The following is a 22,391-nucleotide window of genomic DNA, read 5'->3' as shown; positions in this document are numbered from 1 at the left end:
TAAAAAAAGTTCAAAGTTATCCCTATCCTTTTTGTCTCATGACCTTTAGAAAGAAGAAACATCTACTCACAGCCGATCCTTACAGAGATGGTAAATGGTCTCCACTGTACAGCACCTTTTAACCTTAGCAGTGGATGGAGGAAGAACACCCAGATATGCACCACTGTGTAGTGAACGGTTATTACTGATGACAGACATGCTTCTTTGAATCTCTCCGAATGCGAAGGCTACTAATTATACAGCACATACATATTATGTAAAAGTAAGTGAATAGCCTTCTATCTTAATCTTGACTTCGTGTCCTGTTTGTTATGTAGCTACAGTGTGAGTTTTAGACAGTTTTCTTTTGTTCGGTTGAAGGAGTGTTTACACTAATGTTTTACGTTCATGGTTCCTCGGTACAAGGTGTGGCTTCTAAATAATGGCTTAGATAAGCCCAGTCTTGTTATTGATAGCCACTCCTGTATTTCCAAATTAGTCCTGCAGGTCTGTGTATGGTCCACAAGCAAATGTAGTTTTAGGTCACTGAAGACAGATGTCCTTTCAGGGTGAAGCCATTCAAAAGCTCAGTCGGATTGAGAAAGTAGGTGGCTGGGAAAGGTGCCAGTGATTCTGATTTGCCTACATGGTTTAGGCTTAAAGTTATAATGCTGCCCGTTGGCTTGGCATGCTCTTGACTGCATGTTCCTGAGTGTGATTTTGAGTTTTAATATGTGACTGAGAAAATGTCTAAGAGGAAAAATACTTGTGCACTGTGGACTAGCTGAGACTCATATAGAAAGGTAGACCATGTACTGTTCTTATTTGTTAGTACTGCTTTCTTGACAAATGTATCTCCAATTCATCCCTTCTGTCAGATGTTTTCTTCATCCCCGTGTCTAACGTGCTCAGTTGTATTGAAGCTTGTTTTTGCCATGGAAAAATGCCATTCGTTCAGCTGTCATTTCAAAATTTTGACAAAATAACTTAAAATTGTCAGTTATTTTCAACATTTTCAGTTATTTTCTCACATGTTAGAGAAAATAAGGTGAATTTTTGAGAAAATAAACCCCAAATGTTGACTTCTCACTTTCCATACCCTTCTTTCTTCTTCTTTCTGTAAACAACCCCCCCAGATTGATGATCATTTACTCATCACTGCAGCAGTATTTCAGCCCAGCTCTTCATGCACTCTTTCACTGTCTTCTTTGTTTTACTCAGCCGTTTAGCTCCCTTGTGTGTCTCACTTAGTTCATAAGGTACAGCCATATATTGGATTAGTGCAGCACAGACACAGATACCTGCTAATTAGTGATAATTAGCAGGTATAGAATTAAATACACCAAAAAATTGGAGCACAGCCAGACAGCCGAGTGGGTCGGATTAGCAGTGACCTGATCCGTACCCATCTGCCAAAGCAGTCATTTGGATTCAGCTTTGGAGGTGGTCACTTGCATTAATCCACTACAACTTTGCCCGCTTACCTACCTGCAACCCTCTCCCCCTGCTTTCAGTCCACTCACCAACTCGTCAGCTTGCCTGAAGCTCATCATGCAAGCTTCCTTCCTGCCACTCTGCCAGCGATAAACTCTTTTATTACCCCTCAATCAATTGTCTGTGTTTTGCATTTTGGTTCATCTTGTCGATTACATCATGCGTAACTACTTCTTCAACCTGTATGCCATGAAGTGGTTTGGAAAAGGAAACAGAACACTTATGATGCCCCTTTTGCATGCCATAATCATAATAATAATGCCATTATTTCTCATTTGAACCAGGAAATGAAAATGGTTGAACTTCCATGCAAAATCCTTTTCCACAAAGCTAAAATCTCCCATGCAAATGTGGAAATGGAAGCCAACAGGGCACCATAACCTGATCTGAGACATTAAGATCACCGCTTACCCCACACGTGTTGAAAATTACATTTGAATCAATCTGTCGCCCAGATTAGCAATCAGCTCCGTGACCGAACCTCCTTCCGAGCTCAATAATAATCTGATTTCATCTATTTCCTCACCTTGCTGCAAGGGCAGTCTCTCTAAGAACCAGAGAGGTTTTTACATACATTAGAATACAGAATGCCTCATGGCTTAACGTCTTTGGTTATGAGAGCAGTGGAAATGTGATCCCAGCAAAACAGCATGTCAGTCAAATGCATTGTCTGCAATCGGGTGTGCTGTCTTTCTTTGCCACATAATACAGTATGGATTATATTTGCATTTGTCCCCTAGAGATACTATTCCATGCCAGAGAAAAAGGAACAACCCAGGAGGCTTTTTCAGGGGATGGCAGGTATTATATAGAAAATGCATCATGTTTCTTTTAAATGAATAGACAGCTGATTTGAAAAAAGACTATGTACATATGTCTGTATACTCATATGCAAACACTTGCTGCCATTTAGTCAGATCAGGTTCAACAAAGATAAAAGTGAAAAAATTCCTTTAAAAAACAAGTTTCTTTTTTTCTGGTTTCATTGGGATTCAGTATTCCGAGCAACGTTGGCTGATCATTTAAAGAAACAATTTTTTTGAATGACTTTTTTCCCAGACAAAGCAGTGGTTATGTTTTACTGTATGTGCTGTAAGCACATTGATCTCCATGTATTGTTTGGAGCTACCACTTGCTGCAAAAAGAAGTTCATGAATAGTCTGCTTTCTCATCCGTGCCAAGGAAAACATCCAGGCCGCATTTACTGTTGCTTCATAAAACCCAGTGCCACACTCGCATTTAAAATTTACAGCCATTAACTAGATGCAGAAAGCCTAACAATGCCTTCTTTCTTTGTTACAATGGAAAACAAGAAAATAAACTGCAAAAGCGAATGAAACCATGGAAAATACCATGCTGAACTTATAGCTGTGATATTTAAGCAAAGGTCTTGGCATTTTGAGTCATTGCACGGCTATGATAAATATTATATTCAGTACTATATGGCGTTTCTTTATATGTTGCTGGCAAAAATGGAAAATAGATGCAATAATTTATTAAAACATGGGCAAACATACATGGAAATCAAGTACAAAACACCAAAGCAATTAGTCTTCAGGAATTATTCTCCAGGATTCTTAAAGGAGAATGACTTCTCGGCAGCCACCCTTCTACTGCAACCATTTCTAATGAGGCTTCAGCGAACAGTAGATGGATCGACTGAATGGCTCAGGCTCTGTGCCAGATGTGGATTTTTTTTTAATGAAAGATCATAACTTTCAGATACTATTATCTGCTGTAGAATGTTTTTTAAGCCTCCCACTTCATCTTTTGTGTTCAACGTGTCCAGTTTCCTCATTTTTTAAAAACACACTGCGCAGCATCCTGACATATGCCAGGCTTTTAGCTAATAGCTCTTGGGGATCACCTTGGTGGTGCAAAACTCTTTATGCCTTTAAGATGGCATTATCTTTGGCATTTTTAATCTATTAAACTAAAGAAATGGGAACAAATGAGGGGCTGCTACTAACAAAGTGCCTAAAAATCTGATTTAAAAGGGCTTTTCTGTTATGTGTAGGCACGACAGTGGTTCATCCTTGAGTTTAGTGTCTTTTTTATGCTTGAATGATTTAGAGGTCACTGTTAAGTGGCTTCATAAATAAACAGAGTGAAAAAGCAGCTAATGTCCAAAGAAAAAACTTTTGAAGACCTTCAGAAAGCCACAAGAGCTCACAAACACTTAAAAAATATAAGAAACTCTGTCACCTTAGAAGCAAAATATAAAAATATGAGGGATGGCTCAAGAACTTTGCACAATACTAAGACCCCTTTAGCAGCAAATATGAAAGAGAACAGTAGAACATCAACTGGAACAACTGATCAGCTGGAACAACTGGAAAAAAAAGGACCGTGGCTCAGTGAATGGTAAGCTATTGATCTCCTGTTTATTGATCAGGCCTTTTCAGCCTGAGCCTTCTGAGAGTCTTCAGTTTCTCATAGCACATTGAAGCATGGTATATTATTTCCAGTGAGTTGAAAGGACATTAATAAAATTAAATTTTACTAAACTTTAATAAAAAGTTTTGTACTTTTTAGGATTCTTTTATAATTAAATTAAAGGTTTCAAATCTGAGTTTTGCACCTTTCCTCTGCTGTGAACATCTGACAGCACAGAGAGCTGCGGGGGAGGGGGTTTGGGTGAGGTTGTAATTAACAACGAGATTCACTCCATTGAAGGCTGAGAATTAAGAAAAATGGATGATAGGGAAAAGGGAAGAAGAAGCAGATGTCACCCATACCTTATTAGCATTGCTTTCATTGAGTCCCAGAGTGATGTTAACAGAGCAGACGGAGAAGTTTTAAAAATAAAATAAAAAGCATCAACAAAAACTAGAGATGGCACGATACCACTTCTTAATGTCCGATACCAATTCCGATAGCATAAATTTGGATATCTGCCGATACCGATATGAATCCGATATAGTGTATTTTGTAATCAATAAAACTGTTTTTTTAATAAATATCTTGCTGCAAGTTCATACTCAAGTTTTAAAAAACAAGAGACTGAGGCTATTCTGTTATACCTGTATGCAAAAAATACACTACACCCAAAACATTTTATAGTTCAGCAACACTGATCAATCTAATAAATTTAAACCTACACCATCCTCCCTATTCTGGTATTTTAAAGAGTACTTATTACCTAACTAATAGGGTTGCCAACTCCCAGCAAAAATATTAGGAAACCTCCCCCCACCCTTAATCGATGTAATCAACTTTAATTTAATGCAAGTGTAAAACAAATGCACAGAACTCAATTATTTTTCTACAATATTTAAATAGATTCAACATCTTTCTTTAACAGAATTGCAGACTGCACAGATGGTACCTTCCCAAAGGAAAAAGTACTATAGCTTATTAGGGTATATTAGACTTAATAGTTACTATACATTTAATCAGATGACCAGTTTTGTTGCAAGATTCAGATAATTATTTATTCAAAGTTTTTAAATGACATAACAAAGAAAATTATTTCTTTGTGCCCCCCTTTCCCTGTTAATGCCCTACCTGGCCCCCAACAAAACTTTGCTAGAGCCGCCCCTGCACAGTTACCAGCCGTCAGCTACATAGAAAAGGATCCTGGTGTTATTTGTCTCTCAGAAACAGTTCATAACTTCCCTTCAACTCATTCATGTCACCGAAAAGGTAAACCTGTTTCTCCATCAACTGTTCAGCTCTGATGATTCAGTAAGGACATCTCCTGGTTTCATTTTCATGTTTCCCTCTCACATATCCAAACGGATGACCAGCAGCTTGTACAGCCGTGGCTCCAGCAAACCTCAGCTGATACTAGAAAGTAATATTAAATACATTCTAACAACAGCTTATCAAGCTTAAACGTGCTGCTGTTGTTTATCCGCTGGTCTTCTCTTTCTAGCGCAAAGTGGGCGATAAACAAACAAGAAAGACGGGACTTGCGGCAGAAAAGCCGATCAGCTGATCATTGATCAGTTTCATGTTTGAAGTAATAACATAAATCGCTTCCTTTTCACCTCAATATGGAACTCCGATGGCCAGTCCAGCTGTGGCTCAATATATCAGTTGTTAAGCATAACGTGGAAAACCTATGCAAACATTCAGGGATGAACTTACACACTTGCTTTACTTCTCTGGGATAGTTTTCGCCGAGATGAAACGCCGCGGTTAGGAAGCATGTAGCGAGGCTCCAAATGCTCCAACAGACCACTGACAGGTCTGGCAGACAACAGCCGCTCTGTCACGTGACACATACTGCTCCAATGCGCCAAGCTGGGTTACACCAAGTAGCGCGTTTTGTGAGATGATTTCGTGATACTTCGGATCGGATTACATTTTTTATTTCTCTCCGATATCCGATCCAGTAATTTAGGTCAGACCGATACCGATACGTAATATCAGCTCGGTCCATCTCTAACAAAAACCGAACACTGCAATTATTATTTCAAGCTGAACACAGACTGGCTTTATGCAATTATTCTTCCTTTACTGATTCACTTGGTTCTTGGTATGGCTTAAACTTTATGTAATAAAGTTCACGTAAAGCGTGACATTAATATGTTGAAAACATTGCAGTTTTTGTGAGTGAGTATGTGCACTTACATTTATTTGCCTGTGTCTTCCAGGCTCAAATGAATGAGTGAGAATTGGGCACCTGGAGTGTTTGAGGGGGTTTTTTTCACCCAACATTTCACACTAGACAAACATCCACTTTCCACTAGGTCAGACAATTTCCCTAAGTAAATTAGAGACACTGTTTGTTCTACCAGCATAATCACTGGGAAACAGCCACACCTGTTATACAATATATGAAATGGAAGGGGCATGTGGGGGGTAAATGTAATTTGCAGAGCCTGACGCTCGACAAAAATACCAAGCAACATGGAAGAAGTGGGATGATAAGTAATCAGTAGCAGGATTAGAAAGAAGCATTACAAGAAGTAATTGAGTCACACATTTCTCACAGTTGTGATAGCAGTGGGGGTTTCAAATAATGCAAGCACTGACCGTGAGAGGCTGCCTCTCAGTTCCCGATGATCCTAAAGATGCTGATAGTACAAACGCATCTCTTTGAAGATGCACCGGGCCTTTTGTGGTCATCCACAGTGCAGACCACGAGGTGGACAAAATTAGAAAGCACACTTAGCGAGGGCAAAGGTAGCGGTCACTGAAGTGAGTGCTACAGCTGTCCAACTAGTAGAAATTTTCCATGCATGGATCACCTGTTTAAAGTAGCTTTGCTCTTTGCATGGTGATCAGAAGTACAGCCATTCTTTACTTATGTAGAAGTAAAGATACTTGAGTTAAAAAGTATTCTGTTAAAAGCTGACTTACTTTACTCTTCTTTAATCAGGTAAAAATGAAAAAGTACAGGCTTTAAAATCTAAGAATTCTACAAAATGTAACCCAATATTTCTCAAGCTATTGTGGTTGATTTCCATCCCCTACACCAACAGTATACTCTTGATACTACCTTTAGTATTAGCATAAAGGTGGAATTCATTGACTAAATATAAGCATCATCGGCTTAAATTCAAATTCACAACTTGAAAAAAGTAACTTGTTATCATATACAGAGCCAATATCTGATTCAAAAAGAATGACATTACATGCAAGCTTTAAATATTCAGTTTATCAAATGTCACTGAGCAGTTCTTACCTTTAAATCTTTACTGAACACATCACACATACAGGTGCTGATTTTTACAAAAGTAAGGGCAAAGAAGGTGATATTAGTTTATAGACAGAAAGAGTCTTAAGTGTAAAAAAATCAAGTGTTCATCCTAGTCTGTTTGCACAATGCTACTTTGCAATAGCAAAGTCATTTTGCAGAAAACGTAATGCCCATTAAATTATGTCTATCAACATAATGAGGAATTTTTTTTAATTACCATCTTCGACTTTGCAGTGTTGTAAAAAACTGATATTTCAAGTATCTGCAAATTGATCACTGACTTAACTGTGAGCTACAGTACTGATTTACCCTTGCAGTCAGTGTTTTCTTTGTCGCTGCTTTTGAAGTATTTGTTATTTTTCTAATTAAAAAATTCTTTCACCTTTATGCGATTTTCCGATGCTTCATTTTAGTCGCACTCCTGAAGGTTCAGGAGTGTTATGCAAGTAGCAGCTGTGATCAACTAGAGGAAATGAGGAATGAGCTAAAGAGAGATCCGATTTTCTCCAGGTTTTCTCCCTTGGGGTCTACATCAGTAAGCGACCCGGATAAAAGTGACATCACTTGAGACAGTCTATCACATTTTATGCGGGCCCCTCTGGATCCACAGAGCGCAGTACACCACTTCACATATTTAGCTGTGCAGTACTGCAATAATATGTAAATCTAGATGAAACTTTAAAATGACTGAAGTGATCAGGGTCCAAAGTCCTAATTGCTCTACAAGCCTTCCTCTGTGAACTCTTATGTAATAAAAATGTCCTGACAATAACTTTTTTTTTTTTTGTTTCATTATCGTTATTTACTGTTGTTGTTCTCTTGGGTGCTGTGAATTCTGCTGTTGGGCTCAGCCTCCTGCTGTGGAGGGTGAGCTTGGGCTCTTTATTTGGCCTGTAGCGATGCAGTTCTGGCTTGCTGACACCTGATAAACTTGAATCCCAAAGAGCTGAAGGTGTGGACATGATACAGAGCTACTCCCATGGAAATGCAAAACTGTGCACTACTTTTCCATGTGTGGTCCCACACCACTTGTACAGCTTGTAAAGGAAAGAAAAGACCTATGCGGGCAGACACCTGACATTGGAACCCATGCAAAACCGTAACCAAATTCCCAAATTTATTAGACCAAGAGCTGGTAGGTTTCCATTCAGTTTAAACTATTTTTAAGACAGTGGAGCTTTCCCCTCTGTCTAGGGCCTGTTTTTAAAAAAGCACAGGTCAATTTTCCATATGAACAAAGGACATGAATCTGTTTTTCATTAATTCTGAACACTAAAAAAACATAATATACAAATGTTAGACATCAGGATTAAATGTGTAGTTCAAAACGATCCTAAAATTATTTACTAAAGGAAAGAAGAGTGGAACACTATGTGCCTCTACATCTTCCCAGCCCATCCCGGGATACCAGCCAACTATACTCCCCTTTTTTAAACCTGTAGGCAACTTTCATTCCAGTATGCAGAAGAATGCTCTACGGATTGTGCAAATAAACAACAAAGATGTGCTTTGCTTTCCTTACAGGAAGGAAGCTACAAAGCTGAATATAGAACGAAAGGGGAAGTATTCCTATAGTAAATGAAAGAAGCAAAAACACTTACTGAGCTTTTATATTTGTGCAGTTTTTATATGATCTACTTTTATTCTTGATAATAATTAGAGATCGTAATGTCTGAACAGTTTTGAGATGCTCTACCAGGCTCTCTCACTGTCAACAAAGAATGCACTGTCTTTACTCTCTGCAGCCTGATTTTAGTTAAATTTTACAGTCTCTCATCTATTTAAAAAAATGTGGATGTATTTTGAGAGGAAAAAGATTGCACGTGTTGTACATTAGCAAGATCTGCCATATGTGGAAACCCACATAGTGATTGCCTTGATTTATAAAGTAGCCTCAAAGAGGAGGGGCTGAAAGATATGAGGAAGAAAAAGGAGCTGCATGGCAGACCTTGTTAAATGAAAGACAAGTGATTTAAAGGCCTTCACTGTAACAGTCCATTGATGCTTTATGCAACATATGTGTATATGCCCTGTGTGTAACCATGTGACATTCTTGAATGCGTGAGTGTGAGTGTGTGTGTGTTTCATTCTTCCCCGTGTCATCCAGCTGTCCCCGGTGAACTATGCACGCCATTAAAGGGTAGCAAGCCCTCGACCATTAGTGTAACAGGATCAGGCCAGTGAAAGCCTTCTGCACACATGCATATACTGTACGTGCTGCAGACGCTCACTCAGTATCAAGAGGGTACACGCACACTCTAAGACTTACTAGAAACCATAACCATTAACACAGCTCCCATTCAAAGCCCTTCACCAGTTAGTTATTGAGAGTATATGAATTCCTGACTGTTTGTGGGAGGAAGAAGGGGATCAAAGTGATGAAAGCAGCAGTCATGCACCCCTGCAGCCCCCTTTTCTTGGCTGGAAGTGAAACAGAGACAAGAAGGAGAGCAGAGCAGCAGCAATCCTGTTTACCCCTGAATGTCACCCACACGGCTCTGCATTTTGTTTCCCAGAGGAAAAAGGAAAATGGAAGTCTCCTTGTTTTGTTTTGCTTTTTTTTCTCCAGCCGTTTTCTTACCCAAGAGGCAGTGCTCACAGCCAGCCACATCTCTTCCAGTAAGCTATAATTATCACTAAACTGATGCAGATTACTGGAGGAGGGAGTGTGTGGGAGAAACAGCGGTGAAGGTTTCGAACAATGCCAGAGAAAATGATAGCCTTGATACGGAGGTCACATAGTAATGGCAAATAGAGCCTAAATGAGTTGATTCTATGGCTCACAAAACATTCCCTGTATTAAGCCAATAGAGACAGAGGGGGGTTTTGTCCTTGGTCGCTATTAGCATTTTACACTAGATGTGCAGCAAGTAATTACATTTGCCATTGAAAAAACACTTCAATACTTTGAAGAGACAGAGCAGGGAAAATGAGAACCACCGTTATCTGTCTCTGTTGTGCTCAAGTAATGAAACTGCTGTTGATTGAATTAAGAATATGATGAATGATTTCTTGTGCTAGGCTTTAAGGCACGAGCTGGCGTGAGCAAATGGGCTGTGGGCCATATTTGGACAACTTCGGGCCAAATGGTGTTGTATTTCCACATGGCTCGTGTAACATGGGAGGCTATTTGCTGTTAGGGCCAGAGATCAGCTCTGTTGTGAAAAAAGATCTGAGATGGACTGTTTTGGATCTGACACGAAGCACATGTGGTTCTGCGGTGGTGGATATCATGCAAACAATGGAACCTAAACACAGACTTATAGATAAGCGTGAACGCAAACATCTCTGGCTAAAGCAAAACCTCAAAACATGTGGAACCAGACTTTACAACGCCCCCCTCGTGTTTTTTCTAAATTACCTAATCAGTCCTGTTAAACGTTCTTCTTCTTCTTCCACACCCTCTGCTAAACAGATGTATATCAGAACAACAAAAAGTTGTCTTGCCAAAGCAAGCACTGGGGCCACTCCCCTGCTCTCCTATCGCCAGGTATCTCTGGATTTTCATTGGCCTGCTTGGCAGAGAGATTGCAACACCTCCTGAAGGTTCAGTGACCTCCACTCCTTGTGTCACTATGAAAAGCAAACAAATGACTCAGAGGACAGTCAGCTACAGTGACTAACATTGCAGGTTTTCTAAAAGATCTTTCTTAGTGAAACTTCCGCTGCAGCAAATGTACATAAACATCCTTCTATCGTGCTCTATATTCAACACTCGTTGCTTAACTTGCTGCAAGTGCAGTGCATGTGAGTCCAGTTTGCATACAAGGAGACTCTAGCAAGCAACAACCTATTCAATGAAAACAACTTGAAAATAGTTGGGCCTTGGGGCTGAAAACAGCCTGTGGTTATTTTTAACAAGACTCACCTGGGAAATGTAAAATGACACAACCCTAACAGGATCTACATTATGTGTGTACATTTGCATACCATGAGGTGAAAGTGGAGGTTAAGCCTACACACCTGCATCCTTTTTATGGAAGCAAAAACACACAGCAGACAGTCCTGCATTTGTACAGCAGTGTAAACTGTGACAAGCTGTCACCTACAGCGTATACAGTTGGCTCGGCAGGACCTTGGCAGCACAAATGGTATAGCAACATAGCTGCCATTAGTGGACTCTGGCTCTGTTTCTGTTGAGGCCTTTCCAGCCAAAACAGTTGTTGTATGGAACCGATTTGGCTTTCATGTTAAAAGATTGTTTCTCACAGCATAAAACCATCATGGAAGTAACAGCACACTGAATATATACTGTACACAGGAGATGCAACAAGAAAGACAGACAGTGATACAATAAGTGGAACTACTTGCTAAAGAATTCATATCAGCCAGACTCTGGCTTCTTTGATACAACATTTCTATTGGTGCTTATGCTTTGTGAATTATGCATTGTTTAAAAAGTCAAACTGACATCATTTTTGTGGTTATTAATCCTTCCATGAGCTACAAAAGAGCTCCATCTCAACAGCATTGCAGTATAGCAGCATAGTGAGATCTCACAATTTTGCACGACCTTGTCTTACTGCGGCCAGAGGAATTTTCAACACATATGATAGAAAACCACTTTACTGTACAGTAGAAAATGGGTTCAGATTCACTATAAAACTATTATTATTCATGTTTGAAAGACCACATTGTAAATATGATGACTTTTTCTGTGATAATTCCAGCTTGCCAATGTGAGCTGGTACATGATCCTAAACAACACCAAATAACTTACACCGAAAGATTTAATATTTAATCTGGAGAAAAGTACCAGTCTCCACACACAGACTACACTATATTGCTTTTCTGATAAGATGGCAGATAGGATGATTACAGAGTCGTAAATTCTTGCTATGCTGGACCTGCAACTGATTCCACAGTAATCAAACATCGTTCGTGGCAGGTTCAATGTGGTGCTGGTACACACTGCCCACTAAAAGAATGTAAACAAGTTGTCTATAGGATTGTTTAAGAACTCTGTGGACCTGTGTGGTTGCTGATATAATCAGCTGAATGCATTTTCTTTTTTTGCTTACATAGCCAAAAATAGAATCTACATTTAATTGTGAGGAGCATTACAATTAAATATAGCTTACATTTCTCTCCCTCTCTCCCTCCCTCCTTCCACCTTCCCTTTCATCCTTGGACTCTCCAGTTGGATTAGTAAAGCCCCCTTCCTTCCAAACTAAACATTGTGATGAAAAAAATAAAAATCAAAGAGTGGGTGTGCAGTCTGTATCCACCATGACACATGACTTACACTGAAACCACAAGGCTGTGCCCACCCCCGCCATAGCGACTCACCCTTGTCTGGGGCCTCCCTTGCACACATTTTTTTCATAGCTACCATGGTTTTGTTTCTGAATCAGCGAGCATGCCTGCTGATGCAGAAACAGTTCATAAGTTGAATAATTTCTAGCTCTGCGTGCTTGTAGGCTTTAGACTTTATGAGCTGGGGGCTCGATCGCTTCATGGCTTGTACCTATAGTTGTGCTGTAAACACAGTAGACCTTTTCTAAGACTGGGGAATCTGGACAATTTACACAAACATAATTTTTGTTCACTTCAGACAGTTTGGAGTACTCACGATGATATTCTACCCTCATTATTTTATTGATAAGTTTTATTAATATCATTGTATTTTAATCTAGCAAACTAGGTTAAGCTATAAATATGTATGTGCTTGTGGTTCATGCTATTTACCTGTCTGCATGAAACTATACCCCGTTCTTATTCCCTGGTTGTCAAACAATGCAGTTGTGTCAAAGCCTCTGGGAACAAGTATGCAGAAATTTGGCATCTGTTCAATAACACATTGAATCATGGCAAAAGTAGCAACAGATTTCCCCCCAGCTCATATGTTAGTTTGTTCCAAGGCATTTAAGTGCATTGGATAGCCTAATGTGGTATTTTTCAATAAAAACAATTGAAACAATTAATGCGAAACACATACAAGCCCTGTACCAAAAATGGGTTCACACACATCATTTCAATTCAAACTGTTGTGATGTGTGCCAAAACATAGGGAAGATGTACCAGGCTACAAATGGTATCTAGCCCAACTGAAGTGCATTACAGAGAAATGCATTGCTTGGCTCCATACACATAAGGGATATAGCAGAATGATACTAACTCATTTGAATAGGATTCATTCAATTGTTTTATAGTACTCTGTACTTAAGCGTATGTTGTGCAGTGAAGGACATGCAAGATTCAAAGCGATACAAAGTGCAGTATAATTTATGAGGCAGCTGTGTTTATGGGAAAAGGCAGCACTAGCTTGCTATAAAACTACAGCCTGATAGCTGGCAGAGCAGTCGCTCTGTAACTGTAATCATTCTAATACATATTATGTTAGACATTAGAGTATAAACTGTTGCCAAAGTCAATGATTGTGGTAGCTGGAAGACAAAAAGAACATCCAGCCCTTCCAAGTAGTTTTCAGGAAAAAAAAATGAATCCCATCTTTAAACTTTTAGGATAAACTATCCAAATTAAAAAATGCATATGATGAATTCAGCCAGTTATTTTGAGTGGTGCAAGCATGATACTAAACTGAAAGTCAAACACGTTGAATCCCTTAAGCACTGCGCATTAGTTTGGAAAGGAGTGATGGCTTTAGAAGTGATAGTGCTCAGTGAAGCAAAGTAGTGAGGAGTGTTGTCTAGACTGTTGCAAAATGAATGAGGCAGACTTTGTGGTCAAAGCCATATATTTCCCGACAGCTTGTGCAAAATCACTTAAAACTGATGGAGATGAAAACAACAAGGCAGAAATGGCCATTTTGAAATTTTAATCAAACTACATGAGGCTCAAAGGCACAACCTGCAAACCATAAGTGCAACCACTCAATATTGAAAGCACATAAGTGAAACTTTTCATTACTGGCAAATTTAGTCAAATGCTCTAGTGTTTATAAAAGGTTTGTTTGTGTGTGTTATGACTTTATTTTTTCTTCCGCAGTACCCCTAATGAAATTGTCAAATTGAAAATTATAGAGAGAGCTATGATTCATACATTCATGTGACGATATATGTAGGCAGTGGCTCTCTGAAATCTTTTTTCGAGGAAAAACATTTTTGCTGACTCAGTTTGGGTTTTTTTAGGTAAAGCACGATCGTGCCAAGAGTGCCTTGGAATTTTTTTAAGTATAAATATATGTATATAGGTACCCTTTCCAAAGAGCACCGCAAACAATAACAATACAATTCCAGGAAGGGTTCCTACAAAAATATTTTTCATGTCATGGTAAAAAGAAAGTCTAAGGTTTTACATGTTAGGACAAATCATGACATATTATACCATGCCATTATTTATTTCATGAAAAATTAAATAAAGTAAATAAATACTGACATATAGAAACAGTGTGTGAAAAACGATATACACCCTTACTACTTTCACAGGAATTAAGAGGGTAAGTAGAAGCCCTAGTCAAATGCACAGAGATTAACTCATTATTAGCAAGTGTGACCACCTCTCATTCAAGACAGCTGCCAGTCTTCCCAGGAGTGGACGTCCCAGCTAATTCATCCCAAGGACAGATTATGCAATGCTCAGAGAAACTACAAAAACAAATCAAGTGCTACATGACAAACTCTACAAGCCTCTGTTAGCATGTTCAATGCTATGTAATGTTTATGACAGTACAACTGAAAAAAGCCTGAGCAAGTATAGATTGTTTAGTAGGGTTGCCAGGACAAAGCATCTTCTTTCTAAAGAAAAAACAGCAGCGTAACTTCGGTTTGCAAAGTTGCATCAGAACAAACCACAAGACTTCTGGAACAATGTCCCTTGGACAGATAAGATGTGTGGAGATGTTTCACAATAATCTACAGTGTCACATCTGGTGAAACACAAGCATATCAGCACAAATACCTCATACCAGCGGTCAAGTATGGTGGTGGAGGGGTTTGTTTTGCAGATACAGGATGTGGGCGTTTTGCAGTCACTGGGTTGACTATGAACTCTCCTGATAAAGTCACACATTGAAAACAATGCACAAAGTTATTGTTGCTACAACCTACTGAGTCACGGGGTGTACTTTTTTCCAAATAAATAATGAAACAGTGGAATATGTCCTTCATTACTGTTTATCTCAGATTGCATTTACCTTATTTACCAAACCAGATTAGACATCAGCAGGTATGAAATTGCTGCCTACTGACCTGTCAGTTCTCCAGAAAATAGCATCGCTATTCCTGGAAGATTCCACAGACCTCTGCGGAGAGAGTAGGAGGTTGTGAAGTTTGTCAGTAGCATCTAATGACTTAATGTTTCCGTGATGAGTATCAGTAAGAAATATAGATTCTTCGACCCCGCTTTATTCCTTGATGTTTTTCCTGTTGGCTCAACACATTTTTACAACAATTTCGTTGTTCATTAACCATGAATATCTGATCCTAAAATGCTATCTCAACATTGGACATGTAAACCTTGTATCAATTTTGTACACAAACTAAGCCTGTGTTTGATTTCTTTGTTTATATTTAATCTTTACTCTCAAACCCTTGCACACACAAGTCTGCAGCTGAGAGGATAAAAACCAGAACTATCAGGAGCAGGTTATATTGCAGACTTTTGGTTAAACATCAGCTCTAAGCATTACATTTTTAGTTATCCTTATATGGACAGCATGTTTTACGTGAAATACACTTTACATGTGCAAGTTGTTAAGTCGTCCCTTACTAAAACCACAGAGTAAAGCACAAACGGCGTGTAGTATTGTCACAAGAGTGCTGCATGTATTAATTTAGTGATGCAGAAAATGCATAAATTGCTGTTACACTTGATGCTAATCTGCTGGAAGTGCAGCTACAAGAACACACACACCATAAATACCTGTCCAATCAATCAAATCACTTCAATTTTCCTCTGTACAGAAACTCAAGTGATTTCCACCATCTCCTTTATCAAGTAACCTTTAATGTTTAAATGGAACCAGTATAACGTTGTGCAGCGGTCACCTTAGAAATAAACAGCAGCACTGACGGCACACTCAGCCGTGAAATAATTAACTGGAATTAAAATGTTTATTTTACTACTCTGTGCATTAAATCACCAGATTAACGATTTTCTGCAGCATTAATCGCATGCCCTTTTTGTTGGTCACCATTTTGTCATCTTCTGATAATGTCTCTGGCTGGAGTAGGTGGCACTCGTAGGGATCATTTTCTTGGGAAGGAGAGTCATATGACTCATGAAGCATCCCTTTTAGAAGGGTTAGATGCTTCTAACACTAGGCCTTTCATGCAAACACGCAGGTGAAATCCTGGATTAACTTAGTGAGTTGACAAACAGCTTCATGTGACCACTTATCCAGATTACAAGTGTTAGTGAATCCAGAAAAATGGAAAAACACTTGGGTATATTAAACTTGCTTCGTAGTGTAGGGCCCTGGAAAAGACCAGATGATTTGTGTGTGTGTGAGTCCTGATATATAAAGCTTTAGACTTGACAGATGATGTACTTTCTTTTTACCATGACTGCTTTGTCATTATCTGGTTGTTTGACTTATGGTACCTGACAAGAATATCATGATTTCAACATATCATTGCCCTGGTATTCATGCTTGTTTGGTTGCTGTATATATGTGTTTATTTCTATGCTTTTAATTTGAGGCATGTTTTGGAGAAGCGTTTGAAACAAAAAAAAATCCCCCTGGGCTGGAAATGATCAGACATCGGTTGAAAACTAAGACAAAAATGGCTCTTTAACAACTCTGGGTCAAACTCTTCATGTGCATTCAATGAATTAAGCCAACTTGTTTCAATTTGTTTGTGAAAACCCACCCACAGCATTTCTGAAGCACAGCTAAAACCTTTAATGAAAATCTAAGTATGTGAAGGTCTTCACGTTGTAGTCATAAGCTCATGCAGCCAAATTACCTAAAAGCACATGCATCTAATCCAGCTGCTGAGAAAGATAGTATTCACCTATTTGGCAGTGGCCTCTGCACAATACAGCAAAGCTGCTGCTGTTACAATATCGAGGAAGAGTTTGGAGTACGTCAGGGGCAGAATGAATTTTTTACCAGCAGTGATCTGATCCACTTTGACTTCCTGACTCTGAGCCAGAAGTAGCTCAGGAAGCAAAATGACAACTATGAATGAGACCTTTGTTTTACAGGGAAGACCAAAGAGACCATGTGCGTAGCTGAGTATGAGCTGTGTTAGTCATTAGTGAGGGTGAAAAGGTTACCGCTATTTCAGTTCTTAGCGTGTTATTAGTGCAAAGACTTGATTTAGCTTTGGGGCTGCCCTTAAATTGTGCTGGGATTATATAAATCCATGAGAAAAACAACACACCCACTTACACAGCAACAGAGAAGTATAATTTCAAGTACACGGAAAAACAGTTTTTAGTTTTCCATCTGGTTCTTCTGGATTGCGCTGGCAATCAGTCCCATGTGTTTGAGTGTCTGTGTGCATTTGACCAGGGTCCGCTTAGTAATCTCTAGATGCCGTGAAAAGATCCATATGATCAGCTATCGATCTGGTTGGGTGTCTGCATGAGGCTTGTCTGTCTGTGCTGAGGTCAGCAGGAAGTTCCCACAGGCCCACTGAGTGTAAACACAGCTGTCTGGTTGAGTGTGTGTATGTGTGTGTTGAAGAAGCAATTACAAGATTGGAGGAGGGGTAGAAAGAAGGGCAAAGGGGTCACTGAGAAGACTGAGGGGGGGGGGGGGGGGGGGGGGGGGGGGAATGAGGTTAAAAGCGGTGTCAAGATAAGTTTTAAAAAAGAGAGAGAGAAAGAAAGAAAGAAAAGTTGTGGAAAAAACTTGGTGCTTTAAAGAGCTGGTAGTAAACATAAGGGCTGAGCTATTCCAGTATCAGATAAGAGATTATAAGGGAGTGGTTACAGCCTCCAGACAACACAAATAACTGTGTTTATGTTAGGAGAGAAGTTGCCCCGATTCAGGTCCTTCTAGCTGGATGGTGTAGTCTGGGAAACTTTTAGACTCTGGTAAACAAAATATCTTCTAAGGGGGAATGAAAAGCAAAGTCAGGTGGGAATAAAGCAACAAAAACAACATGACTTAGAAAGGGGCTTCAAATAAGCGATTCAGTAAACTGAAGGACAAAGAACAGATTAAGACCAAACAAGGTCAGTGTGGCAACTAAAATATTCCAACTTTTAGTTAGTGTCAGGACACTGCTTGGAACACGAGTCCTTTCATCCTAACATATCAAACGTTTAAGCTCAAGGCACTTTGCAACTTTCAGGCCAACCACAACACTAACAACTAGTATTAGTAGCAGTTGAGTATGCAGTTTTATAGTAGTCTAATGAGTTACTTAGTCACCCAGGAGAGCTTAGAACTTTGTAACAGAGGTAGTCCATTAATAACAGGGGTTAATGGTTCAATATTAGCTCCTGTTTACATGTTAAACATAGACTATATATAAATGATGTACCCTCAAGGTCTTATCAGAAGTGCTTTAAACCTGCATTCCTTTTAAAACCCAGCATGTCTACTTCTCTCTTTCTCTGCAACCTCAGTAAACACTTTCACCGTGAGTTTATTGTTTCAATTAGTTTCACGTGGTTTCAGATCTTTTATAATTAAACAGTGTTTATTTTAGAAATGATGTTCCCATTTAGGACAAAATAGACAATAAAACAGAGGATGCTTTAGGGCATGACTGCCATTCAAGCAGACTATCAAACTACCAAAATGTCAAACTCAAGACTTCAAAACAGAAAAGGGCCTAGAAAGGGTCTTTACAAGGGCCTCAGTTATATAAGCTGAGAGACTGGTTGGCAACCGCCTGCCCACCTCCAGTCGCTAGGCAAAAATGTGTTATTTGTTGCAATTTGTCACAAAGAAGAATCCCAAAAACCAAAACTAAAAACCTCCTTGTGATTGCTTTGGTTGCTATCAAATTGCTGTTGTCAGTCATACTTGGTGTGGAAGAAACTGACTTGTCTGCAAACACTTGCAAACTACTAGCTGAACAGCAGTGAAGCTGGAAAATGTGCAGCATGTAGGGTTAAAGAAAGCTGTGCCCTTAAAAGCAGATGTTCTCCATTTCTATCTTGCTTTGCAGTCTTTCAAGTTTCACTACCACTTGGCAAATTGTTGGCAAGTATTTGCAGATAAATTAGCGTCTTCCACTCAAACTGTGAACAACTATAGCAGTGCGCTAGCAAACAAAGCAATCTCAAAGACGGTTTTCCCCTTGCAATCAGCACTTGCCAAATGATCACCTTTAGGTCTTTATGGCTGAAGCCTAAGAAAGGCCCTTAACTCTAAATTGCTCATGGAACAATTAACTGATAGCAGCGCATAAAAGCTGAATAAGTGATCTAATGTCCATCTCAGACTATGACATATGAGGCCTAGGCTATTTCTTGGAATCCGTGCCATTGTAGACCAGTAGGTTGGTTCATATTTTTTCCTTCAGGTTTCCCTGAAGTCCTTTAAATTAATATGATAGAGCTTAACAATCTTACACCTTTTCGTAAATTAATTAATTTCACAACATCAATATCGTTCATTGTTTCCATAAAAAAATAGTTTCCAACCTGACTCAGACAACAGCGGAGGGAGGTCACAAATTTAGCAACAAATCAGGTCATCCATAAATCTTAGCAGATCGTGTAGCATTCGAATACCAAAAAGATGCTCAAAATGTCACGTACAGGGCAAAAATGTTAAGTGGAATTTACAAAGTTCAACTCATAGCCACAAAAGGCATTAAAAGGTGAAATTTAAGTGCTTTGGTAGTATGATGGGAGCTGACAAGATGCAATATTAGCAAAATATAATAGGAAACATAGACCATAATAGATGCTTTAATGCATATTTTACCCCAAGAGGTGATTTCTACTTGTCGTCTGTTTTATTTGAATCTTGCAGAGACTAAATGGGTTTTCAAGAGGCCAGAGCTGCGATGTTCAGGTCACTGAGGGATGTTTGGTCAGCAGACTCACAGAACAGAGGTCAAGGGAAGGTACAGTACTGGACTGAAATGAGTCTATGAGCATGTGCATTTACAGAAAATACCAATGCAAGCATGTTAGAGTCTCATAACTAGGCCAGGAAGAGATGCGTGTTAATCACAAGGTTCATGTTAAATAGAAGACGGTTGTTTAGAAGCTTGTTTTGATGCAATGAGAACCTCGGGGTGTTTCGGTCAAAAGGCTAAAGGGCGGAGGTCAGGGGTCACAATCTGAAAATTTAGTGCTTCTGAGGTTCTTTCAGAGGCAACCACCTTTGTGTGGTGGACAGATTTATTTAAAAAACACACACACAAAAAAGGAATCTCAAACAGGGTTTTGTTCTACGTGCTAAAAAACAGTAATAGTCCTCTTGTGTTCATATAGTTTAGCACTCATGCTCGCACTAGACGTTTCTGTGTTCATATGTAACACGAACATGATGAAACATGACGCTCTGAAGAGAAAAACAGTAACATACTATGTCCTAACATAGCAGGCAACAATGTCACGCACAAATTGCTACATATGGAACAGTTGGTAAACAAATGTTGCCCTTTAAAAAAAAAACACACGGGCATATAAATTACAACGGGGATGTGGGATGTATGTGTGCTGCGCAGATGACATCAAAGAAAATACCCCACTGTGATTCTTCCACTAGTGGGAGAGCTTTTATGTTGAGAGGAGATGAGGAGGTCACTTCAGTGGCAGAAGGTGTAAAAAAAAAAAAAAAAAGTGACTAATTAAAGAACCGTTGGCTTGCTGCCATGGTGCAGAGCATGCAGATAGTAAATATGCTTTGAGGAGGGAGACCGAAAAATTTTCCACTATAATGTGACGCTGACACAAAGAGAAAGCCCCAGGAGAGGTTAGGCAACTCAATTTTCACACCCTCAATAGACATGCAAGCAGGTACGGCATTTTCTATCACTTTTTCATGTATTAGGTTAATTATTCAAGAGGAAAAAATTGCATATTTAGTTGAAAGTAGGCCAAACTTCATCATTAATGGGATATTTACAGCAGTGCTGATGGAATCTGCTACACAGACGTGATTGTACGAAAAAGGCCTCGGATCTTTCATTAGAAGGAGCAAAGCCACTCACGGACACTTACTCTACTGTACAGCTGAAGCAAAACAACATGCAAAGAGGGAAGTCACTACAAAACATATGGCCTGCCGCCTGAAAAAAAATAAGGCAATAGCGCTCCCTACAGGTCACTACAAAGAGTGTTTCTTTAACCAGTTGTTACATTTTTAAAGACTGAAAGGGCAATATGGTACAGGTGTGCTGATTTACTGTAAATATGACTCTAAACACAATGATCTAGTAATTACACCGCTATACTATAACTCAACCTAATGACAGGGAATGTCCAGTGAGCAAAATAAATCTCAATGCAGCTAAATCTTGCCAATCAAAACAGTTAAAAGTTTATAATCTGTTTATATACTCACTGACCACTTTATTTAGTTCAACTACTTATTAGCACAAATATCTCATCAGCCAATCATATGACAGCAACTCAATGTATTTAAGCATCTAGACATGGTTAAAATGGCCTGCTGAAGTCCAAACTGAGCATCAGAATGGGGAAAAACGTGATTTAATTGACTTTGACTGTTGGTGCCAGACAGGCTGGTCTGAGTATCATTGAAACTGCTCATCTACAGGGATTTTCTCACATAGCCATCTCATCTCGGGTGCACAGGGAATAGTGTGCAAAAGGAAAAACATCCAGAGAGTAGCAGAAACGCCTTGTTGATACCAGACATCAGAGCAGAATGACCAAACATCTTTGAGCTGATAAACCTTTGCAGCAGGTGGGCTACAGCAGCACGAAGACCACACAGCTAAGAACGGGTAACCAAGGCTAAAATTTGCAATGAAATTTGGACAATAGAAGACTGGAAGAACGTTGCCTGGTCTGATGAGTCTCGATTGCACATTCTGATGGTAGGGTCAGAATATGGTGTAAGCAATGTGAAAACATGGATCCATCCTGCCTTGTATCAACGGTTAAGGCTTGTGGTAATATATTGGTGTGGGGGATATTTTTCTTTTTGGCCCGCTTTCGATCGTAACTAAACATTGTAGAAACACAGCAGCTTAACTGATGAACCTAGCTTGTGTTAATGTGCTATAAAGCTCAAATCATGTCAAACTGCAGCACCTGTGTGATGCCATAATGTCAACATGGACTGTTAGGAATATTTCCAGCATCTTGTTGAATCTGTAGAGAACTAAGGCAGCTCTGAAGGCAAACATTGGTCCAAACTGGTACTAGCGAAGTGTATCTAAAAAAGTGGCCAGTGAGTGTAAAGTCCCTTCACTGACTG

The sequence above is a fragment of the Neolamprologus brichardi genome, chromosome 17 (genome assembly GCF_056152115.1).
Source record: "Neolamprologus brichardi isolate AB-2024 chromosome 17, ASM5615211v1, whole genome shotgun sequence".
In the NCBI taxonomy this organism is placed as follows: domain Eukaryota; kingdom Metazoa; phylum Chordata; class Actinopteri; order Cichliformes; family Cichlidae; genus Neolamprologus; species Neolamprologus brichardi.
This window is presented reverse-complemented; position numbering follows the sequence as displayed.